Source organism: Balaenoptera ricei, chromosome 1 (genome assembly GCF_028023285.1).
Source record: "Balaenoptera ricei isolate mBalRic1 chromosome 1, mBalRic1.hap2, whole genome shotgun sequence".
Lineage (NCBI taxonomy): Eukaryota > Metazoa > Chordata > Mammalia > Artiodactyla > Balaenopteridae > Balaenoptera > Balaenoptera ricei.
Window position 1 is genome coordinate 144,532,743 of NC_082639.1, and position 18,082 is coordinate 144,550,824.

The window sequence follows — 18,082 nt, forward strand, 5'->3', positions numbered from 1 at the left end:
TTACATTAGCCCCTGTCTCACCAAACTGCCCTTCCCCCAGCTCCCGCCTGATCACAATAAGCCCAGTTACTCTGTGTGTGGGGTGGAGGGAGGGGAGGAGCAGCGATGGGGAGGAATCCTCACTCTCTCCTTGGATACAGAAGCCGTAGATAAATGGAGGACACAGTGCAGTAACGACTGGAGTTCAGCATCTCGTGTCCCTTTGTACCCAAAGCCCAGGGATCACTCCCTCCCTCTGACCCATCTGTTCTATCCCCATAACACATCAGAATTTAGCTGGCGTACCTCTTGGCAGGAAACCAAGTTTGACATCTTTTCAGCATAGTGGTTCTTAGAGAGTGGCTGTGTGTGTGTGTGTGTGGAGAGGGGACACAGTGCTAACCAGCTTCCTATGGCTTACTGAGGCCAAGGTGCCTGCTCAGGGACTGTGGTCTGCCAGCAGGATGGCAAGGGCACGCTGGATTTGATTGAAGCAGGTTCCAAGGCTTCTTTCTTTCTCTGGGACAACACGCCGTGCATGCTCACAGAGAGCTGTTCACAGACCACTTATCTCACCCACTCCCCACCCCGCCTTCTACACCACATGTGTCTCATCCCTTTCCTCTGGGCCACGGGGCAGCCTCCTCAGGGTGGCACACAGCCCTCTGCTAGCTCACAGCTGACGGGGATTGCCTTTCCAGATGGGAAATCCCTCTGCCTGCAGCCACATCCCCAGTGAATATGTCCCGCTGTCTTCCTCCCGTAGCTGCCAAAGGTGCTCTCTTGACCACCAAGAAGACCGAGAGGAAGGCAAGGGCTCAGGCTGGGGTTTTCTGGCCAAGTCGACACAGATATTCCCGGTCTGGAAGAGGAACGCTGACACCCTGGTGCGGGCAGAGCACAGCCCTTTCCTGGACCTTCCTCCATGCTTGCCAGCCAGGGGCAGCCCCAGCTCACCCGCCTCACCCGTGGACGTGGAAGCTTTGCAGAAGCCTGGCCACAGGGCTTGTTCCAGCTCCCAGCCCCTGCCCCTCTTTCCTTCCATAGACGGCACCCCGTCCACCCCAGGGAAGCCACCTCCCGCCTTCTCCCCTGCCCACCACCTTCAGGCCTTGCTCTTCACTTCTGGCTCCAACACAGATAGTCACTTACCTGGGAAATGCAGACAGCCACGTGGGCGCCCCCCCCCCCCCCACCCCGCCGGCTTCTCTGTCATATGTAGCTTCTCAGCTACTGGAACTAGAGCTGGGTACAAATCAGCAGAGATGGTGTCTCTGTCCCTCACGCTTTTGTGTCCAGTCCAGCAGCTGTGGAGAGAGCTTCAGGAGGTGGGGCCAGTATAATACACTAAACCTTCCTTCCTGCTTCCCAGAGGGCAGCCTGGGAAGTCTACTGGGGCTGCCCTGTCTCACTGCCTGAACTATCCTGCAGCTCCCTCTGCGCCCGCCTCCCCTCCTGCCAAGGCCAGCCTCCCTCGCTCCCTTCCTCCCTCTCTCCCTTCCTCCCGCCCTCAGGAAGGTTACTCAGTCCTCCTGCAGGTGGCCCTCTCCCTCCTGCTCACTTTCATCCCTTCTTCCAGCAGAGCAGGCACTCAGTCCTTCCATCCTGCCCCAATATGTCCATAAGCCTCTGGTCACATTGTGAGCTTCCTGGGGAAGCATGCTTTCCCTTCCTGGGAAGCAGGACAGGGTATTAGGTCTGTACCCCTACCTCCCCATGCTAGTACCCACCTTTTGCAGCACTGTGGTTTGAGCAGGGATGTTCCCAGAATGTTTTGCAGTCATCATCGGCTCAAAGATGCCCATGACTGTTTAGCTGGGGGTGGAGTACAGGGAGATAATTTTCTCTCCTGACTCATATACAAACCAAGCCTCTCTCTCCATCTTTCAGCATTGCTTCCCATGCAGGTTCATTTTGAAGAGAAAATTTTTAAAGAATTTTTATTGGAGCATAGTTGATTTACAATGTTGTGTTGGTTTCTGCTGCACAGCAAAGTGAATCATATACATATACATATATCCACTCTTTTTTTTAGATTCTTTTCCCATATAGGCCATTACAGAGTATTGAGTAGAGTTCCCTGTGCTATACAGTAGGTCCTTATTAGTTAGCTATTTTATTTATAGTAGTGTGTATATGTCAATCCCAATCTCCCAATTTTATCCCTACCCCCCTCAACCCCTGGTAACCATAAGTTTGTTTTCTGCATCTGTGACTCTACTTCTGTTTTCTTTCAGCATTGCTTCCCATGCAGTTTCATTTTGAAGAGAAAATTGACCCAGGATCAAGTCTCGGTATGTTTAGAATTGGCATCCACTCGAGTATAAGGTGCTTTTATTAGAGTGAATGCTCAGGACATTAAAATAGGGGAGGGGAGTATGGTACCTGTGATGTCCCTTGGTGGCCAAAAATATACTGGTTGACAGTAGGGTTCTGGGACTGGGTTTAAATCTTAACTCACGACTTGTGTGACCTTGGACAAGTTATTTAACCCCTCTGTGCCTTAGCTTCTTATCTATGAAATGGGAATCATGGCAGTATCCCCATCATGGGGGTCTTGGGAAGTTTAAATAAGATCATGCACGTAAAGAGCTTAGCATAGTGTCTGGAACATAGTAAGTGCCCAGAAAAGTTAGCTGCCCTCCTTGTTATTATGGATGTTCTTGTTTCTAGGGAAGATATGGCTCATGGGGCTCCTTTCATATCGCCACAGCCTTGTTAGGGCTGCAACTCTGACAGCAATAGTGACACCTGACACATTTTTCTGAACAGTAAACTTCAGAATGTGATTGAGAGAAGTAGGTCTCTCTGCCCCTTGGCGTTTTGGAGGTGTGGCTTCAGAGGAAGGAGTCAGGCAGCAGACAGATGCCTCTAGGTCTTTGAGTCTGCAAGTCTAGAACAGGGTTCAAAACCTGATGTCCCTGCCCTGAAATAAAGTGCAGAATGCTACAGATATGTGGGTATGCACTGTCTAGGCAAGAGGATCCTTAGCTATTACGCATTTCTCAAAGGGGCTGTGATCCAAAAAAGGATGAGAACCATTGGTGTTGTGCAGGGGGAGCGATAGGATAGGGAGAGTTGGTACTTAAAATATCTCCCATAGCAACGTATCAGATGGTGTTTGCCACCAACCCACACCCCAACACTGCTGTTCAAAATTTCCCAAGTGGCCGTGTCATACAGGATGACCTTCAGATACCTTTGGCAAGAAAGTGACTAAATTCCTCTAAGGGGCCAGAGGAGGTGAAAGCTGCAGCTGGGGTGGAAGTGTAATCGTCCCTCCCCTCTCCCAGCCTCGCGGCACTGGTGCACATGCGCTGAGCTCTTCCTTGTGCCAACACTATGCTGACACCACATGCGGTGTCTCCCTTAATCCTCACTGCGTTCCAGCGGAGTGGCTGCTGTCAATGTTACTCCTGTCCACAGACTGAGGACGCAGAGACACAGACGGCTTAGTGCCTTTTCGAGGCTCACAGCACATGGTCACTACCGAGTGGACCTGTGGTTCCAAGGTATCAGGGTCTGCACTTTAACCACCGAGCACAAACTGCCCAAACACTGTCACCTCAGAGCCTGTGTGTTTGGCCTGGCTCTGCCCTCCCTTCCTCCTGGAAACCCTCAGTCCTTCCACCCGAGGCTGTGTGACGTGTGTGTGTGTGTGTGTGTGTGTGTGTGGTCCCTGCAGTCCCTCCCCCAGAAGACCTTCTTTTCCCTCAGCACAGCTGCCCAAGGAGACGATGGGTCCCATAAATGCCAACTTATTATTGTCCAGCCAACACAGCTTGTCTCTCGTCGTGCTTTATCTCTAGAAACCCTAAGGATCAACTGTATAACAAAAGCCCACACACCATGGAACTTCCGTGTTAACTTGCCCACCTTGTCTCCCCCTTGGTTTTCAAGACACCCTGCCATGACCACCTCGCTGGTGTGGGCCAGGCGACCTCACCGAGTGAGAAATGGGATAAGGAGCAGCCTGGGTACTCATGACAGCAAGACGTAACAGGAGCCCCTTATCCCGAGTCACCTACCCTGAGAGATCCCCTGAGCCTTCTCTGGCATCCTGTGTAGTCAGACCTCCCTGACTACACGTGCACAGAAAGGCTCCTTGGAGGTCAAAAATGGAGGGGGCACCACCTCATAGTAAGTGATGTCAACTACCCATAGTCCTCTTTGTTAGAATCCATCTTGGCTAAGAGATGTGCACGCACACAGGGGAGTACTCACGGCAACAAGACGTAACAGGAGCCCCTTATCCCGAGTCACCTACCCTGAGAGATCCCCTGAGCCCTCTCTGACATCCCATTTTGAAGTGTCATGCACCTTTTCTGTGTATGGAACTTCTGCGTCCTAAGGAGCCACAAACAGGGGGTTGAGCAGCCCTCAGAACTGAATCCTGGGTCTTGCTCAGGCCCCTGGTCAACCTGCTCAGACCCAAGGGGACAGGGACCTTTTTCACTTCGACAGCACAAGCACATTCACTATTTAATCTCCCCAGCAGTCACTCTGGGGACCACCGGGCATGAGAGTTGAAGGGAAGGCCACATTTTTTCCTTCTTTTAAGAGCTCTTGGAATCTATATCATTCGGCCCAATCCCTTCGGTATGGAAACAAGGGAGGCATTGTTTTTGTTTGTTATTATTTGCAAGTCTACCTTCAAAGTCTGGCATTTTCCTTGAGCTGTTCTGACTGGCAATGTGAAAACTGGGTCCCCTTGCCTGTCTGGGAAGGGGAGAAAAGAGAGATTGAGAGAGGCTTGCAGGGCACTGGGGAGAGAGAAGGGCACCTGGCCTCTGCCAGGCATGGTGCCAGAGCCCAGCGGTGCCTATGAACCGCACCGACTGGACAGGCAGGGCTGAGTGACATGGGTGGAGAACAGGCCAGACTGGCCCTCCGTCCTGGAGGACGCATGGGCACCTCGCTGAGTTCATGAACCGTGGCTAAGCCTGGACGTTGGGTCCGATTATGATTCTGAGAGGACCTAAGAAACTTCCCGGTTCCTTTGCTGAGGCTCCAGGATCCCCTCACCTGCAGGTTTGCCCCATGCTCTGGGGCAAACAGCCACCAGCTGTCATCACAGTGATCTAGTTGAGCTGCTTTCAAACAGTGGGAACCATTGCTGAGAAACCAGTCATCCAGTCTGCTTTCTTGCCCCAGGCCTGTGTCATCCTTGAGGGAGATTAATGGAGGCTCTTAAGTGGCCCATATGTGAGAGAGACTTTAAATATTTGTTGTTTTTCTCTCAGGCATCAAAATTTGTTGAGTAAGAGAATGCGTGCGGCGAGCAGAATTGTGGGTGGAACAGGAACTTGGTACATGATCTCGGGTTAGACAGACCTGGCTTTGAATCCCAGGTGTATTTGTTTGATGACCTTGACCAATTTCCTTAACTCCTCTGAGCCTTAGGCTCTCTGTCTGTAGAATGGGCATAAGAATTCATTACAACCTTCATTACAGGGTTGTTGTGAAAATACCCTGAAACAATATTTGTAAAGTTTTAGCCCAGTGTCAGCCATGTAGTGGTTTTTCAATAAATTATTAGTTTTATCCTAGAGCTGGTGGGAGCTTGCTGATGTCTTTACCCCATCCCTGTCCTTCCAGAATGCTTGTCCTTAATTACTCTGCCACCTGAAGGGCACCATCTTTCTGGCTCCTACTCTGGTCTCCTTGCCCCAAAGCATTCCCACTCAGAGGCCAGCCAAGCAGACTTTTTCAAGGCCAATGATGTTCTCAGAGCAGTGATGTCAGGGCTTTTCATTGTGTGTTGCACTCGACACACATGGCAGTCAATGCCATGGCTGGGAGGTTCGTGCTCTAGACAGGATGACAGAACGTGGCAGTGACTCCAAATGTCAGTACTTCCTAGAACTTTCTGCAGGATGGCACCAAGTAGAAGCAAGGCAGGAGATAGACGGGCCCCAGGCTGAACAGTTTCTCCCCTGTGGACAGAAACTCCATAATAGCAGAAACTTCATAAAAGCAGGATGATGGAGGAGGCTGGGCCCTGCCCAGATAAGAGATAAAAGACCACATATTCCTCATTCTCGAAGTCAAGGAGACCTCCCTGACTACACGTGCACAGAAAGGCTCCTCGGAGGTCAAAAATGGAGGGGGTGCCACCTCATAGTAAGTGATGTCAACTACCCACAGTCCTCTTTGCTAGAATCCATCTTGGCTAAGAGATGCGCACGCACACAGGGGAGGATCCTGAGAAAGACCAAATACGGACTCAGAACCAGGCAAAGCAAGATGACTGGTCAAAGGAAACCCAGAAGAAATGCCCCATAAAAGTGATTCAGACTACCACGAGGGCGCAGCTCTCTCTCTGAGCCCGCCCGTGTGTCTAGCCACACGTACTGTACTCTTTTTCCTCCTAATAAACACTTTACTTACTTCACTGTGTTCCGTCTCTATGTGGAAATTCATTTCTACATAGCTGACAGGCCAGGGCCTTGTTACTGGCCACTGGTCCCTGGTGGTCTGGTATCTAGGATTCAGTGCTCTCACGGCTGCTGCCCAACCTCAATCTCTGGCTGGGAGCCGAAATCCTGCTTCAAGCCAGTGCCGGCTGAGGCCACCCGAGATCAGAAGACCTTCGCTTGACTGATAGCACCACCTGGCCCGGGGGAAGCCTGCACAGTGTACGGACCGAGAATGCAGGCTCTGGAGTCAGTCTACTTGGGTTAGTTAATCCTGTTTCTACCACTTGCTGCATGACTGTGCGCAAGTTACTTAAGCTTCCTGTGCCTCAGTTTCTTGATCTGTACATTATGGTTAATAATAGTGTCTACCTTGCAGAGTTCTTATGGGGTTTAAGGGAGATGATGCTGTACTTGGTATCATTCTTGCTCTGCATAAAAAAAAAAAATAGGGATCTGTTTAAATATGATGATGGTAGGACCACACTCCCAGAGATTCTTGAGGTCACGGCAGACCCTAGAATCTGCACTTTGACAAGCCCCTGCATGACTCTGAGGCATGCTGAAGGGGGCATGAAGGAGGAGAAATTGGCTCTGCCTGGGCTTCGGAGAAGTCTTTCCAAAAGAGATGCTTTTTGACATGGGCCCTGAAAGATGAACTTGAGTTTACCAAGCACAGACGGGGAGGGACAGGGCCACACTACCATCAGGGATTTCACATCACATTCGTCGGCCTTGCTCTGCCTTCTCTGTACAGGGACGGGCCTCTCAGCTCTCTGGCTCCCCCTCTGGCTCACTTGAACATTGCCACCGGGATTCTGACTTCTGCCTGCAGCAACCGAGCTGCTGCCACGGGGCCCTCCTGGGCCACGCCACCTACAGCGCTGGCCAGGGGTAAAAGGGGCCTTTTCTTTCCAAGGCCCCCACTGAACACACACGCGTTTCCTCGCAGGTGTCTAGCTCAACTGCCTGAACACAGAGGTAATTCACAGGAGAGGCGTTTGAGGTTTCCAGGAAAACACACCTCCCTTTCCCTTTGTCAGCTGCTGCACTGAACATAACTGGAGAGGACCTGCCTTCAGAAAGGTTTGGCGGAGGGTGTGAAGCCAAGATTCTTGAAAGAAATTTCGTTTAGGGCTCCTGGGGTGCGATATTACTCGGTACGTGCGGATTCTCGGGGCCAGGGTGAGCTGAGGACTGGCCCCGCCCCCTAGCCCAGCAGTGCGCATGTCTGTGCTTTGGAAAGACTGTGAAATCCTTGGACAAGTCTAGTTGGAGGGTGTGGGTGGAGGACGGATGTAAAAACACAAACGAAATTGAAAGTGGTTATGAACACATACAGGAATGCTTTGCAGTTTTATGCCGTACATTTGAAAACAACAATGAGATAAGTTATGTCCTCGTACATAAAATGAATAAAAATAAAATTTAGATTAAAATCTTGCATTCAGAATAAAAAGTATCCACAATCTGCTAGTGGCTGGGCCTCACCGGGTGAAAGTGCCTTAGCTGAATCCAGTCCTCAGCCTCACAGAAACAGACACGTGATTTTGACGGGGTGATGGGGCTGCTGAGGTGACGACTCCAGGCAGGGCTGCTCTGGAAATGAGAACTCTCAGTGTCCCGGTTCGGCTTTTCAGCCAGGTTTCTTCATCGGGGAGGAACCAGAGAGGGGGAAGAGAATGAGAGATGGCAGACGCTCTCTGCACAGAGATTTGAAGTCATTCTTTGCCAGGACAAATGGGGTAGGTGAGTGTATTCCAGGCAGAAGAACAGTAAATGCCAAGGCCATGAGTTCAGATTCTGCCCAGCTTGTTTGAGGGGCAACAAAGGAACCAGTGTCGCTAAGGGAAGGGACAGCAGGAAAGGAGGTCAGAGAAGCAGCGAGGGGCCGGCTGTGTAAGGCCTTATAGATTATGTAAGGAATTGGTTTTGTTTGGAGTAAAATGGGAACTCTTCAGAGGGCTTTGGGTAGATAGGAGGTATCAATTCATTAATTTGACAAATATTTAGTACCCACCGTGTTCCAATTACTGTTTTAGACTTTAGGGTTTTATCAGCGAACAAAGCAGACACGAATTCCAGCCACAAGAAACTTGTAACGCTGAAGGTCTATGTTATAAAAGAAGAAAGGTCTCAAGTAATGACCTCAATTTCCCCTTTAAGAAACTAAAAAAAGAAGATCAAAGTAAAACCAAAGTTGGTAGAATACAGGAAACGATAAAGATCGGAACAGAAATAAATAAAATGGAAAAGAAATATAATACCGGGAAAAAACCCAGTGAAACCTAAAGCTGGTTCTTTGAGGAGATCAATAAAATTGATAATCCTCTAGTCAGACTGATCAGGTAAAAAAAAAAAAGAGAGAAAACACCAATTAGTAATATCAGGAATGGGAGATATGACATCTCTACAGATGCTACAGATATTACAAGGATAAAAAGGGTATATTATGGACAATGTTATCCCAATAGATTTGACAAGTTAGAACAGAAAAATCCCTTGAAAGAAACACACTACTAAAGCTTACTCAAGAACAAATAGGTAATGATGGTAACCTTGTATCTATTAAAGTAATTGAATTTGTAATTAAAAACAAGCACACAAACAAAAACTCCAGGTCCTGAGGCCAGGTCTTTCTACCTCCTCCTCACTTGGTCCCCAGATGCAGGAAGCTGATGGCAGCAGCAATGGCAGACTCAGGAAGATCAGTTAGGAGGCTTTTCAGCCATCTGGATGAGAGATGATGGTGGTTTGGACCAGAATGGCCACAAATGGTGAGAAATGGTCAACTTCTGGGTATATTTTGAAGTTAGAGCTAACATGATTTGGTTACAGACTGGATGTGGAAGTGAAAGACACAGAAGAGTCAGGGACAACCCTAGGATTTTTGGTCCAAGCAACTGGAAGGATGGAGTTGCCCTTAACTGAGTTAAGGAAGACTGTGGGAAACAGAGTTTCAGGGAGAAGATCAAGGAGTTTAGGCTTGGACAATGTTTCCAAGTGGAAACATTGAAGAGAAAATTGAATATTGGCGGTGGATCGGGTATAAGCATCTGGATTTCAAGATGGAGGACTTGGTAGAATGTAAAATTTAAGAGTTATCAATGCATGAGTTGCATTTAAAGCCACGTCATTTTAATGAGTCACCAAGGGAGTGTACATAAGGAAGATTTAAAGCCACGTCATTTTAATGAGTCACCAAGGGAGTGTACATAAGGAAGAGAAGAGGAGACTTAGACAGATTCAATGTTAATAAGTGTGGGAGATGAGAGGGAAACGAAGATATCTTCGGCAAAAGAGATGAAAAGAAGAGAATAAAAAGATTTGAAGGGAAATCAGAAGGATGTGATATTCTGGAGATCAAGGGAAGAAATGATGCCAGGAGAAGGAAGTGATCCACTATATCAAATGGTGCTGAGAGCTCATGTTAAAATGACCACTAAGAAATGACCATTTGACTTAGCCACATGGGCATCAAAAGCTGATTGGAGTAGATTTAGGAGAGGAGAGGAATTGTCAGTGTGTATAGATAGCTCCTTCAAGGAGTTTTCCTGTAAGAGGGAGCTGGGACACGGGAAGAGAATGTCTGTATGCTGAAGGAAATGACCCAGTAGAGAAAGGGAAGCAGAAGGCAGGAGCAGGAGGAATTGCTGGGGAGATGTCCTTGTGAAAGTGAGAGACGATGGGATCCAGGACACAAGCAGATGTTGGCCTCCACACAGTTCATCCACAGGAACAGGAGAAAAGCTAAAGGACATGGACGCAGATGCAGGTGTGTGGGGAGATGTGGAGAGGGAGCACTTGAGGAAGCGTTCTTTCTAGGGCTGCTTTTTCTCCCTGCAATAGGCAGCAGGTCATTGGCTGAGATGGAGGGTGGGGGAGGAGGTGTGGGAGGCCTGAAGAGAGAGAGGTAGGAGATATTCAACTAGGAGGGTAGGAGAGTGAATGGGTCCATGATTGCCAGGCAGCATTTAAGGCCCACTTGAGGTTAGCAGTCATAAACTAATGTTAGACCGGTCGGGAAGGTTGTGTACTTTCCTCCAGCCATGGTCAGCTGTGTGGGCACCAGAATGGAGTAGGCTCAGAAGTGGAGTTAACCAGGGTTAGAGTTTTGCCAAACCAGTACAGTGAAGCAAAGGAAGGGTGCTGAAGATGAAGAAGTATGGAAAAAAAGAAGATATGATTAAAGTGATAAACCATGGAATTTAAGCCTAGTAAATTAGGGAGAGAGAACATGAGGGGCGCAGAACAAGTTAAAAGGCAGAAGATCCAGCAGTCCCACTATGATGAAGGATTGTTGGTGATGGCATTTCAGGAGCAGTGAGCTACGAAGTCGGGAGGCACCGGTCAGAGAGGAACACGCACCGAAACTGAGAATATGGAGGGGGTGCAGTTTTTATCAGTGTCAGGCATGTGACTTAGGCCATTTGGAGTTTCTGTGATAGGGTAGAGGATGAGACCATTGGAGGAGAGGAGGTCAGGGAACTCAGAAGCCAGATACATGGGGTGTCGTCCCAAGAATGATGACATGATGGTGTTGGCGAGAGTGACAGTGAGCCACATGCTAAGATCCACATAAAGAATAAAGGAAAGTGATCTGGGGTTTGTGGGAGACTGTAACAAGGAGGGGCGGTGGGTGCTGCAGGCTGATGATTTGATCTTCAAAGCCCAAAATTTCTTAAAAGAATGGCCTGGGCTTCCCTGGTGGCGCAGTGGTTGAGAATCTGCCTGCCAATGCAGGGGACACGGGTTCGAGCCCTGGTCTGGGAAGATCCTACATGCCACGGAGCAACTGGGCCTGTGAGCCACAACTACTGAGCCTGTGCGTCTGGAGCCTGTGCTCTGCAACAAGAGAGGCTGCGATAGTGAGAGGCCCGCACATCGCGATGAAGAGTGGCCCCCGCTTGCCGCAACTAGAGAAAGCCCTCGCACAGAAACGAAGACCCAACACAGCCAAAAATAAATTAAAAAAAAAAAAAAAAAGAATGGCCTGACACAGCAAGAAGGAATGAAGAAGACACCTGCCCCACCAAATGGTAGGAGGGATGTAGAAGAGAAAGATAAGTCACCCCTTGAGCAGGCTGCAGGGAATTGCTCCAGAAGAGAGCCTGTGCTCAATGAGAGCAAAAAGGGAAAGAGAAGACAGTGAAGATACAGGATAATGTTTCTATTGGTGACATCCCACCACGCTTAGAACCTCTCAGACCAAGTCTCATGTTACCTGCTCACTCCCTTCCTGCACTCCAGCCACAGTGTCTTTAGCATGTTTCTTAGACATGCCAAGTTCTTTGCAACCCCAGGGCCTTTGCATATGCTTGAAATCACACCACTGCCCCCACCCCAATCCTTTAGATCTTGAGTATTAGATCTTGAGATCTTTAGATGTTGAGTATTATTTCCTCTCAGAAATCTTGCTGAACATCCTCCTTAAAACAGGGTGTTGTGCTGGTGCCACAGAAGTGATCTACACACACATTTTCTGCTGTCAAGTAGTCCAGTCTTGTGAAGCAGATGAGGAAGTGAGCAGGTGATTTGGAGTTTGCTAAGAGCCATGATGGGGCAAACCCAGAGAGAACACACAAGAGAAAGCCTTAACTCAGCCACGGTAGTGGTGGGGGGATTCAGAAAATGACTAAACAGAGGCCTAAAGGATGAACAGGAGTTAGTTGAGAGAGGGTGGGAGGCTATTGAGAGAACATAGGGAGCTGGGAGCCCTTCTGATGGCTGAGTTAGAGGAGGTGAGAGGGGCTGATGCTGTAGAGATGAGGATGTGGGGCCTGTGGGACATGCTAAGGAGGTTGGGCTCCACTGAAGGATGATTATTTTGTCTTTAGAAGGTATATAATTCTTTTGCTGAACAATTATGAGCAGAGACAGAACATGATCAAACTGGGTCCCCATTGTGTTTGGCCCCAGAACAAGTGCAGAGCTGGCACTCAGGAGCCAGATGACCCCAGCCTTCTGGGGGCACAAAACAATGCCTAGAGCTGTCTGGAGAAAAACATTTGGCTGGAATCCTGCAATCACCAGAGCTACAGAATGTCCTGGACTATTGGCCTCCCACCCACCACCCAGACTATTTTATTAACCAGCTTTACAATAGTTACACCTTCTCCATTTGATTCCAGTGCCACATCTTGACCTGCCTTGTACCTATTATCAGTAGGATCTGCTACAGGCCCTGGTGCGCAGGAACACTGAGTTCCTTTGTTTGCTCATTGTGGTTTGAATGCGTATCTCTCTACTTCTGGATCTATGTCAAGGTCCTCAAGTCCTTCACAGGACCAAGGGGTCTGGTTCTTGGGCATTTGTCTCCATGGGTTACCATGGAGACAACTGGGGCTCTTACAGCAGGGGGCTCGTAGGTCTGCAGGCTCAGGGATGCTTCTCTGCCATTCTCGGGACCTGGAAGTTCTTTGCAGGCTGGAAGGGCACCACATCCTGGCACTGCAGCCACTTCCCTCTGGGGCCTTGATACGTCCCTGGGGCACTGCAAGGCCAGGTTGGGAGTGGTGGTTTGGAGCCCTCACCCCACCGGGCCAGGAGAACTCTGCAGAGGGGAGAAACCCCCTCTGTCTTTTGCTTCCCCTGGATACATGGCTTCTTCCCTCAAACCCAGGCCTTGGTTTGGAGCCCTCACCCCACCGGGCCAGGAGAACTCTGCAGAGGGGAGAAACCCCCTCTGTCTTTTGCTTCCCGTGGATACATGGCTTCTTCCCTCAAACCCAGGCCTCCCTCTTGTACTTTCACAATAGTCCTGGAGGCCCTTAAAACCCAGAATCTGATTTTAACAACTGAAAAACTTGCTTCCCTTTCTCGTAATCTTTAAATCTGCCCAGAAATTGAGGGGAAATGTTTGCATTCCATCCTTTAGGGGCAGCCAAGAAGTGGATTAAGAATAAAACAATTCAGGGCTTCCCTGGTGGCGCAGTGGTTGAGAGTCTGCCTGCTAATGCAGGGGACACGGGTTCGAGCCCTGGTCTGGGAAGATCCCACATGCCGCGGAGCGGCTGGGCCCGTGAGCCACAACTGCTGAGCCTGCGCGTCTGGAGCCTGTGCCCCGCAACGGGAGGGGCCGCGATGGTGAAAGGCCCGCGCAACGCGATGAAGAGCGGTCCCCGCACCGCGATGAACAGTGGCCCCCACTTGCCGTAACTGGAGAAAGCCCTCGCACGAACCGAAGACCCAACACAGCCAAAAATAAATAAATAAATAAATAAAATAAATAAATAAAGTAGCTATAAAAAAAAAATTAAAAAAAAAAAAAAAAAAAAAAAAAAAAGAATAAAACAATTCAGTTTCTATATTCAAATATCCTATCTTGCTAGTCCTGTTGCCTGGAATCTCCTTTCCCATTCTTCACCTGCCAGCCTCCCACTTACCCTCAGCTCAGACGTCGCCTCGGATAGAAATTATCCGTATTCATGAGTCGCCCTTACTTCTCAATCCCTCTGCATTACTTTCCTCCGTGTGGCCAGCCCACACCTGGCTCATATCAAGTGTGTACTAAACTGAACCGAATTCAGGGCAAGATGGTGGATCCTCAGGATCTGCCTGTTGACTGGTGGTTGCCCAGGGAAGATGGGCTTAGATGAGAGGCACCATAAGAGGTACAAGACTGGGGGACACCTACAGTTCTCAGAATAGGACAGTCAAAGGCAGAACAGGAAATGGAGGGCAGGGCCACGCCCCCTGGCTTCCCACCTCTATTTGCATCAGCTCTCCGAGAACGGGAGACGTTTCTAGCATCGACCAGCAGGTGGCAGCCTTGCTCCTTCGATGAGGGACTCCTTTCCCCAGGATAAGCTAGGATGGCTTCTTGCTGTGGGAGATGGTCCCCGGGAGGCCTTCTCAAGGCCAGTCTCAGAGAGTGATTTGAGGCGCAGACAAGGCCAGGATGCCAGGTGCTCTACACGCAGTTGGATCTGTAACTCTTTGTGGATCCAATTTTTTCTAATTCCAAGACTTCTTAGATCTAGAGGTCTTGCATACTTGTTTAAAAAAAAAAAAAAAAATGATGCACAGGTCTCACCCAGAACCACTGAATCAGAATCTCCTAGATGGTCCCTGGGAAGCCCCAGGTGATTTTGATGTAAGCAGGCCAAATTCTTATTTGCCTGATTTGATTTCATAGGCCAGCCTTTCAGACACAAAGTTAACTTCATTGATTAAGAAAGCCTAGCACAGCTCAGCCTACAGCCCGCCGCTCTGCCAGAGGCACGGACTTCATTGGCGAAGGCTGAGCAGGTGTCTCCAGGAGACGGCTGCTGGGTGCCAGGCACAGCCTCGTGCTCCCACGGCATCCTCCTCTCTCCTTGTTCTTACACCAGCCCTGGCTCGGGCTGCAGCCAGAACACAGCCCACGCCCACCGCCGGCTGAGCTTTAACCCCACCGCAGGGCTTGCTGATGAGTCTGCAGAAGCAAACGGTTTAGTGAGCAGCTCCATCACCTCTCAGGCAGGCTCTATTTCCAGCAGCACCCCGTGAAACTGAGGCCCATGGAGGGCGTCCTGGTGTTGATCGGGGGCCCAGGTTGGCAGGGCCGCCCATGCATGGAAGATCTGGGCTGGGTGACTGACTGTGGGTCTTCACAGCAGGGGGCTACATTATCGCTGCTCTCTCTTCCTGCAGCCTCCCCCAGTCACTGCCCCCAGGTGGCCCTGGGCACAAAGCTGCCAACGTGGGGAAAGCCTGGAGGTGGGGAGCCCAGGTGCTGAGCACCCAACCTGAAGGAGCTGGCCTGGTGGGGGTCCGCCCTGATGGCTCCCCACATAGCCATCCTCCACTTCCGGTCTCCATGCCATGTCTACTCACTCCCTCTGCCTCTTCCTGGACTGGCCCCTGCCATCCAAATCCTATGTGTTTCAGAAAGTCACTTTCAGATGCCACTTGTGAGGCCCCTGCACTGTCTTCCCCTGCGGTCGGTGCGGCATCTTCCTCCTCCACCTGCTGCAGCACATTCTCTGACGCTCCCTCATGGCGCCATGTGAGAGCGTCACTTCTGTATGTGCATCTTCCCGACTGCATCGGAAACAGGAGGTGGTGGTACCGTGTGACGTCTGCCCCCGGCCCCTAGTGCACGGTCTGGGAAGGACCTGACAAGAGGAGGTGCACAGGAAGTGATAAAGAAATCCAGAAAAGAGGTGTGGTTGTTAACTCTTGCAAATGCGTAAGGATGCTGGAGAAGATGGTGGCAATCTGGAGTCGACAAGGAAGGTTTCATCGTGGAGGTGGGAATGGATCTGGGCCCTGAAGGAGGGGTTAGGTGATTAGGTGAAAAGGTCACCAGCATGTTATCAGACCTTTCTTCTTAAATCAATGCTGAAATGTTCAGGATGGGAGGAAAGTGGCCCATGGTGGCCATGGACCAATCAACGATCAACAGGCCATCTTGTTGATGCTCCCGGTCAATCCCCAGTACAACTTTCTGGAGTGTGTGGAACTACCCAGGAGTGAGGAGTGCATGGAGAGCCGCACCCTGGCTTCCTCCCTGGACCCAGCTCACACTTAGAAAGGAACATCAAACACAAAACCAGAGAGAGGGCTGGAGGCAGATATGCTGTCAGGGTGGACACGGCACCCCCAAACCCAGTCCTTGGGCTTATGGTGTGGCCATGCTTGACACCAGCCCAGCAAAGCCACATCCTAAAATCAAAGAGGGAACAGCCTGAGAGGTGGAATGCACGTCTTTGGGGAACACGTCTTTGGGGACTTCTGTGCTCTCAGGAACCTTCCCCACCTTCTTCCCTGACCCGGATGTATGCGTTGTGAGACTTTGCGTGCTTCCCCTCTTCAGTGAAAAGTTTGGGGTCTTTGCTTAATGAGGGTCAGGGTGTTTGGAGGGGACAGCAGGCAGGATGGAGGGAGGGGGCCCACAGGATGGGTAAAACCTTGTTCTCCAGCTTTTTGGCTCCTCCCAGAATGTATCACCCATGCTCACCATCCTCCCTTCTGAGTTTGTCTAAGACAAAGAAAGTTTCCACCAGGGAGTCCCCCTGATGGCCACCCCACGGGCCCCTGAGAGTGGGTGTGGATGCTGTGGTCCAGGTGGGGAGCTGCAGGCCCATGACATGGTCAGCACCCCCCCCTCCCCCTCCATGGCTCGCCCAGCCTCACCCCTGTTGTCTGGGACAGCACCCAAGGACAGAGCGTGCCTTGTGTTCCCCTAGGAGAACGTGCTCTTTCTCTACTATCTGATGGAGCTCTGGCCAAAAAGTGTACATCTCCCTGCCTTCCTTTCTTCCTCCTTGAGGGCCTCACTGTATCCTTTATCGGGCCACATTGCTGAGCTCAGAAAAACAGACAAGTTAGGTCCATGCGGGAGCAGGCTTCTCCCTTGTGGCATCCTGTAGATCTGGCCATCTGTGGCCGCCCCAGCTTTGAGCCCCAGGCTGGCCCTGGGCCACACCCCTCCTCCTCTGCTTCAGGCTGGCCTGCTGCCTCCCATGAGTCACTCAGGTAAAAAGGAGGGCAACCACAAGAGGAAAACAATCACCTTTGTTGCCCTAGGGGGAGGTCCCCGCCCAGGGCAGAGTAAAGCTGGAGCATTACTTGCTGTCCACAGAAGTCAGGGCTGTCCCTGGGGCAGCAGGAAGAGGCTGCACGGAGATGCTGGGACAGGGAAGCCAGCCTGGGGCATCCTGACTTGCCATTTCTGATGTCAGCATCTTCCTATGCCCTTTCATGGGGTCAGAACCAGGAAGGGCAGAGGTAATGAGATCAAAACGAAGCTGGGTGAATTTTATGGAAGATGAGTGTTGAGCCCATTTTGCTGACCAGCGCTTATCGGTAAACAAGCTGCAGCTCTTCCCTCCTGGCTCATCCCAAACACACTCTCCCTTCTCTGCATCCATAGCTCTGATTTGGTTCTTCATTTTAAGACATGTGATTTGTCTATGGGTCTGTCCTCCCCACTGGGAAGCCCTGGGTTCCCTGTCTCTGACAGCGAGTGCAATGCTTGCCCCTCGTGGGCACTCAGTGGACATCTTTCGAGGTAATGAATGAACACTTAGGTTCCATATAGCCCCAGTGGCTCTGAGGACAGAGCAGCTGCTGAACTTGGGGTGCTGATTTGGGTGCTCCTCTGAAAGCGAGGGGAGGGATGCTGTGGCAGGAGGTTGCATCCTCTGAGTCGCTAACCTTGTAAGAACAGGGCCATCCTCAGGTGCGTAAACCAGCCTGGTTCTGTCTGCACATCTGTGCTGCCTCCTTCCCTTGACCATTCCTCCTGGGCAGCACGTCAGGGTCTCATTTAGTTTTGAACTCTAGCACAGAGCCTGGTCATCCCAGGTGCCTAGCAAATGCCCATTAGATGAAGCGTGTTCTCCCCTGCATCTGTGCCCGGGCGCCATAGACGCCCATCATGGCTGTAAGGCGGCTGTTTGAGCAGCGTATTGACCCACCCCTTCCCTGCACATCCTGGGACAGGAGCCCCAGTGATGCGTCCTCTTCCTCCTCCCTCCCCCAACATCTGCCCCAGAGCCTACTGTGGCTCCCTGGGCCCCTGCAGGCCTGGCAAACCCCTAGCATAAAGAGACAGTATTTGTAAGATGCTCTGATGGGTAGAGGAAAGAGAACACGTTCTATTTGATAGAGGCTTGAGAAATTCTCAGAAGAAAAATGAGCTGGCTTCTCATATTTGACCCAAACTGCCCAGAATGTTGTATCCTCCCCTCCTCTCCCTC